Raw genomic sequence first — 14,112 nt, 5'->3', positions numbered from 1 at the left:
CCGTGTGAACGTCCCACGTAAGGGGAGTCATATGGAACTTATCTTCTGGTGACTGGCTGGTTTCCCACGGACTGGGACACTTGCCAGAATTTCCTTTCTTTGCAAGGCAGAGTCCAGTGTGTGAGCATTGCCACATTGCTTATCTGACCACTGTCACTAGACCTTTGGAAAGCTCTTTGTAAACACCGCTAAGATGACTGGGCAGTGTCTCCCTGGGTCCCCGCTTTGATTTCTTTAGCATGGATCCCCACCAGTGGAACTGCTGGCTCCTAGTGCTTCTGCTTCCGATGCCTTGAGGCTCTGCTGGGCTGGCTTTCTACCAGCTCCACAGCTCTACTCATCTGCAGAGAACCAGATCTCCTCTCTCCCTGTCCTCCCCATGTTCCCCCAGTCTCCTTAGGGACATTGCAGTACAGGGAATCTGTCCTTACCTAGCATCACTTCAGAAGGAGGCTTTGGCCTTCTGAGACAGCCCAAGGCCTCTGGCCATAACGGAACCAGCATTCCATAGGGTTGTTCTGGTTGTCAAAAGGAAAGGAGACCCCACAGGTGCTGTGGGGAGCAGTGACTCAGTCTGCCAACCTACTAAGAGCCACCAGTACCTGATGCAGTTCCTGACCCCTAGAACTTGACTCACCCCCTGTGAACCCTTCTGATGAACTGTCCCACAGGCTTAGACCTCAGAGAGATACGCACAGTCTTACACATGACTCTAGAACCTGGGTTGGATGGCCAATCTGGTCACCTTCCTGTAGCAATCAAGCCAAGGCCTGATGGCTCCATGCTTCTTACTCTGTATGCTCAAGGGGGGAGATTGTAGGGCGTCTGCAGTCCCTACACCTGCCATGCACCTTCTACCTCACCCTGGAGTCTTCAAGAACTACCTGGAGCCACCCAGCTTACTTCTTCCTGTCCTTCAAGGTTGAGAGGGTCAAGACTGTCCAGGATAGACCAGTGCTGTTGGAGGCGACCTTCCTGCCTTATATGAAGGGGACATGCCTTAAGCAGACCTTAACCTGACATCTGTCCTCCAAGGAGTGAGTAGCCACTGGCTCACCTCCAGCTTGATTTTCTGAGGCTTTGAGTGAGAATTACCATGGAAATGAGTACAGTCCCCTCCCTGAACCCCACCTACACCACTTTGGTGGCACAGCAGGGTGCATCGTGGTGTCCTCTTTCTGTGGAGCTAACACTCCAAATATGCTCTCCCACAACCTCTCTTCCTTCATCCTCGGTGTTGTTGATCACTGCCAGCCTCTACTCCCATATCTGTCACCCATGGGTCTTCCTGTCTCTGTCCCTCTGCTCTCCCCACTTTCAGCCTTTCCATTCCTGCCTTTATGCAGAGTGGCTCCACTGTGTATGTGAGTGACAGTGTACCAGCCTCTCAGACGCTCGACCTCCTTACATCCACGGTCTCCTCCATTTCACCATATGTAACCATCTTAGCTGGCAGGGGTGCAGGGTGGGTGGAAAATCAGGTGGGAGCACACAGCTTCCGAGCCTTTCTAAGTGACAGTAACTGCCCAACCATTAGCCCTAACCCTTTGTCAGCTCATGTGGCCACTGGAAAAAAGTGTGTGTGTGCGTGCGGGTGTGTGTGTGTGTGTGTGTGTGTGTGTGTGTGTGTGTGTGTGTGTGTGAATAGCCAGGCCAGATGTCATCCAGCCCTAAACTCAACATGGCAGGCCTCACCAGCTTTCTCAAGTCAAATTCATGCTTATGGTTCATTGTAAACTTCATGGCATTAGGGATGGGAGTCAGGCAGGCATAGAAAACAGTCAGGAGAACGAGACCTAGCAGGCTGCAGAGATGGCTCAGCAGTTAAGAGCACTGACTGCTCTCCCAGAGGTCCTGAGTTCAATTCCCAGCAACCACATGGTGGCCCCCAACCATCTGTAATGGGATCTAATGCCCTCTTCTGGTGAAAAAAACAAAAAACAAAAAACAAAACAAAAAAAAAACAAAACAAAAAGAGAACATGACCTAGCCCCTGGATCCCAGAAGCAGGAGTCTGGGTCACACCCAGGCTGCTAACACTTACTACGACCCACCCGAGTCCCTCATCTCATCTCTCTTTTCTGAGCTCTCTGGAGTCCCCTCATGCAATTTTTAAAGCTCTTGGGTAACACTCCACTGATAACTCCAAACCACACACATCTTCTGTGTCTTCCACAAAGACAAAAGGCCACACCCCTGACGCCTAACCGCTTGGAACCCACAATTCAGTGACCTAAACTCTGTTTCATGCTAGTGACTTCTCTCCGGCTGGCTGTACCAACCCCAAAGAGGAACTCTGGGTAAGACAGAGGCCCTCCTGTTCTTCCTGCTGACTCTTCCCTGCGCTGCTCACATCTCAGCATCTAGCCTGACCCCTGCAAAGCCATCCTAACCCTTTTTGAGCTTGGAGACTTCACATGAGTCAGCTTTCAATCCCCTCAGGCACTACAGGCTTCTTTAGTGCACAGGCAATATCATCTCCACTTCGCAGAGAAGGAAACATGTCCACAGAAGTGAGAGGACCTGCCGAAGTCACAGGGGCAGGTCCCGTCCACAGAGCAGCAACATTCCGCACCCTCTCCCATGCCTCCTTTGCCCAGCTCACACCTGTACGTGCAAGTGACAGGGACGAGAGCCCTACTTAATGAGAACCTCATGTGCAGTTGGGCTCTGACATCATTCGGTCTTACTGGCGACACCACGCTTTTGTGTTTAGGTTGACACCATGCATTTGTGTTTGTGGTAAGTTTAGAATTACAGCAGTGGCAGGGGCTGTGTTGATTTAGTTACAGACCCCAGAATGGCCCTAAGTCAATCATCAAAAGAGAGAAAACAGCAAGCAAGGACGAGGCAGTCAGCCAAGGAAACACAAACTGTGAAGGAAAGGGGGTCTTGGAGGTCTGAAAACAGATAGCATCAGGGAAAAGTAGACAGAGACTAAGCTTGGAGAGCAAATGTTCCTTTTACTGTTTTGGGAGGCTACTCTTTCAGGAAAATGCTGAAGGCTGCCCCAGGGGAGGTGGAGGCCTAACTGGATCACCAGTGTTTTAACAGCCAACACTGTCCAGGAAGCTCTTTCCTCTCCTTTACAGAAAGAGCAGCTGAAGTAAGGCAAGGCTGAGTCCTGGGACATCCCTTGCAGCTGGCTTATACTGGGACAGACCCATGACCTGCTGGGACAGTAAAGGAAGGCAGGCCAAGCATCCCATGGGCCACAGAACTGGCTACCCCAGGGCAGTAGTGGGAGAGCCAGGCAGGCCCCTGCCTCTGCAAGGGTGAGATTAATGAGTGATGGGCTTATAGGCAGGAGGAGAGAGAGGCACGGAACACACGGGCGCTGCAACCTAGTACTGGGTCAGCCTGAACTTCCGGAGCAGAACTGAAACTGTTAGCTGGGGTAGCCCAGGTGTAGAAGCTCAGCACCTCCAAATCCTCAACCCTCCCCTCACCCCAAATCTTGCACTCAGGCAGATTTGCCCATGTTTATGTTAGGATGCATATCAGAGGAAGGCCAAAGCAAGTAGGTATCCTGCCACTCCCAGGGTGGCAGTGGGCTGGCCTGAGAGAAGGAGGCTATGTCATTTGGTCATGGGGACTCTGCAACGGGTTCAATGGAAGAACTATGGGCAGAGAGTTGGGAGGATCAGGGTTTCAAGGCCAGCCTCAGCTACATAGCAAGTTCAGGGCTAGCCTGGACATCATGAGATCTTGACTCAAAAGGAAGAAGGAAGAGGAGGAGCAGGAGGAAGAGGAGGAGGAGGAGGAGATGGAGACAGAGACAGAGACGGAGACGGAGAGGAAGAGGAAGAGGAGGAGGAGGAGGAGGAGGAGGAGGAGGAAGAAGAAGAAGAAGAAGAAGAAGAAGAAAGAAAGAAAGAAAGAAAGAAAGAAAGAAAGAAAGAAAGAATTATTCAATGCAGGACTTAGTGATTGCCTATGCTCTGTTTCCGGAAAGCACCATGTCTGGCAGAGGACGTGGCAGAGAGAAGGACAGTCACAGTAACCAAGGCCCTGGCTCAGCACCCCAGCCGTGCTATGCTGAGTTATTATTGACAGACAGAGGCAGAAGAGGAATGTAGAGGGCATTGATGTCTGAGAAGTGTGTTGATTCTCTCCTGCACACCCTCCATCACTATCCCTTCACAGAAGGGTAGAAATCAAACCATCGCTAACTCGGCAACTGAGAATTACTTAGTAGGAGTGTGGAAGCAAGCTACCCATCCTCTAGAGTGGTCCAGGTCCAAAAGATGGATGTGTGCATGCATATATACATCAAATCTCGAGGGTTGGGCGTGAGGAAACTCAGACGCTACCGCAGTGATGCCCTAGTGGGCTGTGGTTTGGAACAAGGTTAAACACACAGTCAGTCTGCATTATTGGCAAATTCAGAAAGCACTGAAACCTATCGATAAGCCAAAAGTTGGTGTTCACGGACGTTCGCGGTCACTCAGAATACAGTGCGGTTAACGTTGTCGCCTTGGATGCCCATGCTCTCGGTGAAGGCAGGACAGCGGTGACCCGCCCTCTGGTTCAGCTCTCAAACTCTCGCAGGCTGTACACCAGCACCGTCTCTTCCCTTCAGAGCAGCTGCTGGGCTTTTTGTTCGTGGCTTGCTGTTGCACAGGTCTCTTCCAGACACAGAACTCCTGGTTCTATTGGACTCATAAGCTTGTCTTGTGTCGGGTGAGCATTACCCAGCCGAGTGTTACAGTGCAGAGTCTGATGTTAATGGACCAAGAACGTCCATTGAACGAGGTGCCTTAAACAGAAGAGAGCACACATCAAGGTCACACGTAGATGGGGTATTTAAAAAAAGGTGGCTAGTTGCTCACAGGAATTTAGCCCTGGGCCTCCCCAGGAGTCAGTGTGGCACATTCACTAATCGAGTGCTTGTGGCAACTTTGCAGACCGGAACTGCAATGGGTAATGAAAGCTGACTGCACATTGCAGCCAGGACTGTGGCTTGAACCGCATGGTGGATAGTGGAGTCGCTAGTGACTCGGGGCCCACAGTGAGGAAGATAAAGGTGTCAAGCGGTAGGTTTGACAAAAACCTTGTTTTGGTTTTCACGAGAACCTTCATGGCTGGAAAAGTCTCTCTGTCTCCGAGGACATGGCCCAGATCAAGTCTCTCAAGCACTTCCTACGGCTGTGGACCCAATAGCAATATCCCTCCATACCTCACACCTCGGAGCCCCCAGTTTAACCCTTTGGACTCAAAAGGACACAGTGGGATGCTCTCAGTGGAGTGGGAGGATTGCAAAACAGGCTTTTGTAACGGGCCTGGCATTCACTGATAAGAAGGAAGTGGGACAGCAATGTCCAGAGGACTTTGGAGCAGGAAGGGAAAGGCCAGCTTCTCCTAAACAGGCCGGTGGCTTGGCTCAGGCCAGGAGGATAGGGCAAAGGGGAGGAGTCAGGGGAAGGGAGCACACAGTTGGAACATCAAGATGAGAAGGCAAGCGAGGGAAAGGAAGAGAAAGAAAAGAACAGACTTACAAGAAGTAACCTGCCTGCCTATTGGAGAGGGGCCAGTGGCTTTGTCACCGACCTAAGGGTACCTGACTCACAGAAAAGCCTCACTCCAGGATCCTTGCACTGCGATAAAATTGAACAGGGGCTGAACAACATGGCCTACAGGACAACATGGCCTACTGACCAAACGCAGTCACCTTTTGTTTATGCAGTATAGCTCAGCTAAGAATGTTGTGACACTTTGAGGTTTTGATCCTGAACACACACACACACACACACACACACACACACACACACACACACACACACACTCATTGTACATCAAACTGGCCTAACAAATCAAAAGTCGTCTTTTGCAGAAGGCTGCCAACCCCACACAAGAGCATTGCTCAGGATACGCCCTGAGTCTTCAGGACACAACAGCCCAGACTGTGGTTGGAGCTGTGTACCTGAGCTGTGTGAAGCCGGGGTGAGCCGTGTGAAGTTAGGGTGAGCTGTGTGAAGCCGGGGTGAGCTGTGTGAAGCCGGGGTGAGCCGTGTGAAGCCGGGGTGAGCTGTGTGAAGCCGGGGTGAGCTGTGTGAAGCCGGGGTGAGCTGTGTGAAGTTAGGGTGAGCTGTTTGAAGCCGGGGTGAGCTGTTTGAAGCCGGGGTGAGCTGTGTGAAGCCGGGGTGAGCTGTGTGAAGCCGGGGTGAGCTGTGTGAAGCCGGGGTGAGCTGTGTGAAGCTGGGGTGAGCTGTGTGAAGCCGGGGTGAGCTGTGTGAAGCCGGGGTGAGCTGTGTGAAGTTAGGGTGAGCTGTGTGAAGCCGGGGTGAGCTGTGTGAAGCCGGGGTGAGCTGTGTGAAGCCGGGGTGAGCTGTGTGAAGCTGGGGTGAGCTGTGTGAAGCTGGGGTGAGCTGTGTGAAGCCGGGGTGAGCTGTGTGAAGCCGGGGTGAGCTGTGTGAAGTTAGAGTGAGCTGTGTGAAGCCGGGGTGAGCTGTGTGAAGCCGGGGTGAGCTGTGTGAAGCCGGGGTGAGCTGTGTGAAGCCGGGGTGAGCTGTGTGAAGCCGGGGTGAACTGTGTACCTGAGCTGTGTGAAGCTGGGGTGAGCTGTGTGAAGCCGGGGTGAGCTGTGTGAAGCTGGGGTGAGCTGTGTCAAGTTAGAGTGAGCTGTGTGAAGCCGGGGTGAGCTGTGTGAAGCTGGGGTGAGCAGTGTGAAGCTGGGGTGAGCTGTGTGAAGCCGGGGTAAGCTGTGTGAAGCCGGGGTGAGCTGTGTGAAGTTAGAGTGAGCTGTGTGAAGCCGGGGTGAGCTGTGTGAAGCTGGGGTGAGCTGTGTGAAGCCGGGGTGAGCTGTGTGAAGCTGGGGTGAGCTGTGTGAAGCTGGGGTGAGCTGTGTGAAGTTAGAGTGAGCTGTGTGAAGCTGGGGTGAGCTGTGTGAAGCCGGGGTGAACTGTGTGAAGCCGGGGTGAGCTGTGTGAAGCTGGGGTGAGCTGTGTGAAGCTGGGGTGAGCTGTGTGAAGCTGGGGTGAGCTGTGTGAAGTTAGAGTGAGCTGTGTGAAGCTGGGGTGAGCTGTGTGAAGCCGGGGTGAGCTGTGTGAAGCTGGGGTGAGCTGTGTGAAGCCGGGGTGAGCTGTGTGAAGCCGGGGTGAGCTGTGTCAAGTTAGAGTGAGCTGTGTGAAGCCGGGGTGAGCTGTGTGAAGCCGGGGTGAGCTGTGTGAAGTTAGAGTGAGCTGTGTGAAGCCGGGGTGAGCTGTGTGAAGCCGGGGTGAGCTGTGTGAAGCCGGGGTGAGCTGTGTGAAGCCGGGGTGAGCTGTGTGAAGCCGGGGTGAGCTGTGTGAAGCCGGGGTGAGCTGTGTGAAGCCGGGGTGAGCTGTGTGAAGCTGGGGTGAGCTGTGTGAAGCTGGGGTGAGCTGTGTGAAGTTAGGGTGAGCTGTGTGAAGCTGGGGTGAGCTGTGTGAAGCCAGGGTGAGCTGTGTGAAGCCGGGGTGAGCTGTGTGAAGCTGGGGTGAGCTGTGTGAAGTTAGAGTGAGCTGTGTGAAGCCGGGGTGAGCTGTGTGAAGCCGGGGTGAGCTGTGTGAAGCTGGGGTGAGCTGTGTGAAGCTGGGGTGAGCTGTGTGAAGTTAGAGTGAGCTGTGTGAAGCTGGGGTGAGCTGTGTGAAGCCGGGGTGAGCTGTGTGAAGCCGGGGTGAGCTGTGTGAAGCCAGGGTGAGCTGTGTGAAGTTAGGGTGAGCTGTGTGAAGCCGGGGTGAGCTGTGTGAAGCCGGGGTGAGCTGTGTGAAGCCGGGGTGAGCTGTGTGAAGCTGGGGTGAGCTGTGTGAAGCTGGGGTGAGCTGTGTGAAGCTGGGGTGAGCTGTGTGAAGCCGGGGTGAGCTGTGTGAAGCTCAGGTGAGCTTAGAGTGCGCTCCGCTTCCTGGAGGAATGCGTGCAACCATGGCTGACCACAGGACTTGGATTTCACATGAGCAAACTATATTTGAAAAACAAACAAACAAACAAACAAACAAACAAAACCACCACAGCCACAGAAAAATCAAATCTTGGAGATCAGTACCTAAAAGACTTCTCCTTTAAAGAAAAGCGCACCACACACTGACACGTTCCTGTAGCCCCAGCCCCTGGGGAGTCGAGGCAAGAGGGCTGCTATGATCAAGCCCAGCATGGGCTACAAAACTAAAAGAAAAATATCTTTTTTTTTAATTTTTAAAGGCTATTTTATTTTTAATCATGTGTGTGCGTGCATGTGTGCGTGCATGTGTAGCCGGATAACAGGCTGTGGTGAGCTGTCTATCATGAGCGCTGGAAGCAAATTTAGATCCTCTGTAAGAGCAGCATGTGTCTAACTGTTGAGCTAACCCTTCTCAGACTCTGTAATTCTTCCTTTTAATTTTTTTCATGTAAAATATTTATTTATGTGTATGGATGTTTGGCTTGCGTGTATGTCTGTCTACCGTGTGCACACAGCACTCCTAGAAGCCAGAGGAGAGGACTGAGTCCTCTGGAATTGGAGTTAAAGACAGTTGTGAGCTGCCACGTGGCTGCCGGGAATCAAACCCGGGTCCTCATGAAGAACAGACAGCCTCTGTGGTTCACTTTTAATTACGTAGCTGACAGTGGAGACGCTTTTCGGGTCAAAGGTTGAAGCTGTGTTACTGCTTTCTGGCCCTCACTGGGGTGAGGGGTGAACTTGTTGGGGCCCCTGACCCCACTACAGCCATGTGGTAGCTGTCATCCATCGACGGGGGATCCTGCAGGCAGACTCCTTCCCTGCGTATGAGGCAGTGCCTGGTGACCGTGACTCAGTGTCTCAGCCTCTGCTATCATTGGTCAGCTGACTGGGCCCCTTCTGTTCTACCCAGAAGGAAATCGTGACTAGGAGAAGTTCTTCAGTGTTGGAAGTCCCCGGTCTGTGAGTGTCTGAGGCCAAAGGGCAGGACAGGCAGACCCAGATCTTACAACACCAAGCCCTGGGAGTGAGGGCTTATTATTCCAAGATTATCTCAGAGACAGATGGCTCTGAGAACTTGGGTTAGACACTTTCTGCTCTGGCTTTAATCAATAGTAGCCCTGGTACCTGGTGGCACCAGACAGCACCTGCTAAGGTTGTAGCCCCTTAATACAACTTGAGGAAGAATCCTGGCCTGTAGCGTTGGCTGGGCAGACACTGGGCAGACTTGGTGAGTCCAGGCCACATAAACACAGAAAGTGAGTTTACAGTGACCACCCTGTCTCCTACCTCCTACCTTGTACATAATGGCGGGATCCAGAGCCCCATCTCAGGGCCAACTTGTAAGCACTGTACTTACTGGCCTCTCTCTCTCTCCTCTCTCTCTCCTCTCTCTCTCTCTCTCTCTCTCTCTCTCTCTCTCTCTCTCTCTCACACACACACACACACACACACACACATTTTCAGTGTGTCTGTGTGGAAAGAATCATAGGGCCATTTTTGCATGCTAGGCAAATGCTCTACCCTTTTAACTATATCAAAACCCTCAAACCGTTTTCAGTTCCTGTCTCCTCCCTCTCCACTCAATGCCCTCCGATTGAGTGTGAGGGGGGAAAAAAGCCCTATCCTTCCAAAACAGCTGAGAGTTAAGATGCCACTTGTATCGTCTTTCCCCATAATCCTAGCAGACACGTGCAAGCCCACTAGTATCACCGATTAGCTCGGTCTCATTTAGGTACTAACCCAACTGAAATTGCCTGTTCTTTTCGACCTGCGTGGCTGGGTTTCTTTCTCCAGAACCCTATGAGACATTGAGGACTAACCAGCCCACTGGGATTTTCTATGTGAATCCTTGTCCCATCCAGACTCAGCCAGTTCTTTTACCAGGCCAAGTCTGGCTGCTTAGTGCATGACAGGGAAATTAAATCAACATACATGGTATTAAGGGCCTGGGAGAGATGGTGGTTACTGCTCTCCCAGAGATCTGAGTTCCATTCCTAGCAGCCACATCTGGCAGCTCACAACTGCCTTTAGGAGATCCAACACCCACCTCTAGCCCCAAAGATACCCAAGCCCTAACTCCCAGTAATAATTCCTAACTGGAAAGAGGAGTTTATATAGGTGGCTGAGTTGAGGCTCTTGAAGTAGATTGTCCAGGATCCTCTGAATAGCCCTGAGTGTCATCACTGGTGTCATAAAGAAAGATGAAGGGACAGGGCACATGGCGGAAGAGGAGGAGATGACAAAGCCAAGGAGGAGTTTGGAGTGACATGGCCAGGGGAAGCCAGAGGTTGACAGAGGTTGGCAGAGGTGGGAAGGACTCATCCCCATCTTCTAAGCATGAACATCTCACTCCCAGTTGCCTAGCTTCTGGTTTTGAGAAAAAGCAGCACTCCTTTTTGAGCACAGGGACTCACGTAATGGCCAGACCCCTCCTCTCCATCCCGTGAAGCCCTGGGGAGCTATCCAAACATGATCCAGAGTCACAGGGCTCTGAGCGCTCACATTTGCCAGCGCTCAGGACTTGGAGGCCTCTTCCACCAGGACTCTCCCGCAGTCAACCCCGAAGATCGTCTACCTCAGCTCCCATCAGGCTGAGCTGTCTCTTAGACGCTGCTGTCCTGTGCTCCACCGACTTGAAGCATTTGCCTTTCAGCTCCGTGTGCATGCTGTAATAAAGTCATCACCCAGTTACACTCATCTCTACTGGTAAAAGAGAAGTTTCTTCTGTACAGGACTAGAACAAAGGTTGCTGATACTGGTACCCAGGAAGGTTCTTAAGTACTGTGACGCTTTAATGTCTAAGTAAAATTAATTCTGTGTAGCCATTTCCTACAGGTGTTGATTTATTATCCAGTTTTCTCCTAGAAGTATCTTCCTTCCTTCTCTTATGGGTCTTATCCCCCCTGCACCCTCCAACTTCCTGCACCCCACTTCTTATGCTTCATCCATCTCTCTGGCGTGCTCAGAGGTCAATGCTCAACATTTCCTTGTCCTGAGTACCCTCGCTGAGGACTGTCAGTCCTTCTCTAGTCTCTTGGGTTTTCCCTCCCCTCCCCCACACCTCCCTCCATCTGCCCTGTGGAGGTATCCGCGGAGATGCCCCACACACTCTTGGAGCCCAACATGTCAAAAAGGATTTTCTTCTCTTCTTTCCTGTCCATTAATCTTCCTATTTATCCGGACAAGCAGAGCCTCTGGGTAGGGCTCTGGAAGCCCAAGTAGGACACAGGAAAGGAAAGAGCAGGGTTAGACAGCAGCTAAAAGCCTGGGAGTGGAGGGCATGTGGGGCCATGTCCACAGGGACAGTCTTTGGAAGACCCCAGCAGAGGCAGGCATGAGCTACAAATGCACCCCAGAGCAGGCTGTAGGCTCTGTGGGTGGGGCTCTGGGAGGCAGCACAGAAAAACATTCTTGGGAAGCAAGCTCCAAGGTCATCTGAGGGGTGCTTAAAGGCTCCTGTTCAGACACATCTACTCCTGGGCCTCCTTTCCTCCTGCCCAGCTGTTCAGCTAACCTCCTCAGACCACTCTTAGCCTCCCTTTTCCTGTAACCCATCGTAGCAGGTGGGTTCTATTGAAGGATGTCTTCAGTGCCTTCAGTCATATCCCATAACCTCCAAGGAAGGCCCTCTACACAGCCTTTTCCCACATTAATCACACAGGACCCTAGCACCAAAACTCCAAAGTGGCTGAAATTGCCTGTAGATCCAGGTCCCGTTGCATCCAGAATGGAGCCTGGACTCCTGAAAAGGATGTTTCAAGGTCTTTCTCAACAGGACCCTTGTCTCAGGCCCGGCAAGTGAGTGCCTCAAAAACATGACAGCTTCCTATAAACTTGCAAGTTTCCGGTACTTGGTTTGGAAACCGGCACGCTGTGAACATGCCAAGGACTCATCACTTACATAACAGGCTGGGCATGAGGATGTCCACTAAGTACAGAAAGGGAGGAAGCTCGAGAGCTTACAGCTGCTGCTTCCTCAGCCTCTGTGACCAACCACCTACTGAGGCCCAGAAGGTCAGCGTTATCCAGAGAGTGAATGACCCCTAGATGAGCCCAAGGCTGGACCCTTTGGGTGTTACCAGAGAGAATGAACAGGGGTGGGAAACACAACACGAGGGGATTCGAACTTCGCTACTTAGCATACATATAAAAGTTAAGACCTGGCTCAGCCAACCTTGCTCCTTTCCTCAGAAGAGCCATGCCTCTCTCAGCAGCTGTGGAAAATGGTTCTGGAACACCTCTCCCTGCACTGCCTGTGGAAACCAAGACAACACTGCCCCATGCCTGTAAAACCAAGATCTGTGACTATTCAAGTCCCTTAGATAAAATGTCACAGTGTTTGCTTGTATCCTATGCAAATCCTTCAACATTTTTTTTTTTTTTGGTTCTTTTTTTCGGAGCTGGGGACCGAACCCAGGGCCTTGCGCTTCCTAGGTAAGCGCTCTACCACTGAGCTAAATCCCCAGCCCCAACATTTTTTAAACCACCTGTTTGACTAGCCATCCCTGGGACAATGCCATCTGAGCAGATGTTACATTGTATTCTTGGGGGGATAATGACAAGGTAAGGTCTGTACCTGCTCAACACAGATACATTGTTTCTTCGGGTGTTTTCCATCCATGGTGGGTTGAGTCTGCTGATGTAGAACCAGCCAAGATGCAGGGGGATATATGTGAAGTCCGTGGGATGTTGCCGGTGGGGCTGGCAGAAGAAGCTGCAACTGTGTGGGCCGTTGTTCTCCCTCTGACTCCAAGAACTTGCAGATTTCACAGTCCCCACTTGCCTTCTCACCCTGCACCACGACGCTCAGTGAGAGGGAGAAATCCCACGCCATGCCTCCTCTTTAGTCTGACTCCTCATCTCAGAGATTTCCCTAGAACTCCAACTCTTAGGCCATTTCTTGGGCTAATTAAGTGGCCTTGTATCCTTAAGGCTTATACTGGCCATGGAAAAGCATAATTTGCGTTATTGATGAAGTTCTTTTTGTTCGGTCATAGGAACTATTTTCCCTAAATAATCCAGATGAACTCATCATCTAGGCGTCTGCATTTGTTTTATGTTGAGCGCTGTGAAGTTATTGCTATTTCACAGTCTCTGACAGGACTCAGCCCAGTAGCTCCAGCAGCTGACCGAGTCCCTGACTCTGGCCTGTGGGGAGAACCTTTAGTCCGAGTTCACAGGAGTGTGCCTCTGGGGGAAGGAGCTGTCTGTCCTCTAGGGAAACGGCTGAGGTTCTAGTTGTGTGGAAGGTCAGAGACAGGAAAAACAGAGCAGCCAAGATTGCTATACATGGATGAATATGAGGTGCGGCGGTTCTGGGCAGATTTTCATGTTGTCTCAAACTGAGGGATTTTATTTCTTGTGGTAGGGAGACAAGATGAGAGGCCAGCCTGTAGGAGGTTGGGTTCGAGAGAAGCTGGACCTTAGAGCATAGAGGAGACCTAGGAGGCAGGCAACACCCTCCCCCATCACATCCCAAACTTGGTATAAAGCTGTATGGTAGCTACACTGTCCCTCACACCCGGATTTGTTGGCACCTATCAGAGCTCCTGGAGCCCTTGGGATTGGGAGAGGAGATGGAGAGGGCTGGAGAGGTAGAGACAGAGCTCAGGTCCAAGTTCAGGGCCAGGCATGACGGCTATACATACAGCAAATGCCTGGTCTGCTAACTCGGCGTGGGAGAGCCTTAGCCCTGGCCACGGTGACTCTGAAGAGATCTCTGGACCTTGCTTGATGAAAATGAGATGGGCTGAGGCTCAGATGGGGAGCAAGGATCTAAGAGAACAAAAACAGAGAGACTGATACCTGAGAAGACAAGGGCGTGGGTGTGGGCGCATGTGCGTGTACGTGCGTGTGTATATGTGTGTGTGTGCATACGTGTGTGTGCATGTGTGCATGTGCACGTGTGTGTGTGCATGTGTTGGATGGTGGGGTGGTCAGCTATCCAACTGATTCCATTAGTGGTGGTCAGAGATGAGGGTGAAGCATGCTGTGGTCCCGAGGTCCAGGTAGGCAAGCCTGGAGAAACTCTTGTGCTGTGTGAGCGAGCAGGTTGAGCTAGCCTGCTCCAGCACTGCAGCTCAAGGGAGAAGAGAAGCCCTGCTAGAGGCTGATCCCTGTGCAAGACTGGAAGAATGCAAGGACCTCTAAGGACACGAGTAGAGTCCTGAGGCCACAAAGGAATATGGAGTTCATGGGTGGGGGCGGAGAGGGTT

This window comes from Rattus norvegicus, chromosome 19 (genome assembly GCF_036323735.1).
Source record: "Rattus norvegicus strain BN/NHsdMcwi chromosome 19, GRCr8, whole genome shotgun sequence".
Lineage (NCBI taxonomy): Eukaryota > Metazoa > Chordata > Mammalia > Rodentia > Muridae > Rattus > Rattus norvegicus.
This window is presented reverse-complemented; position numbering follows the sequence as displayed.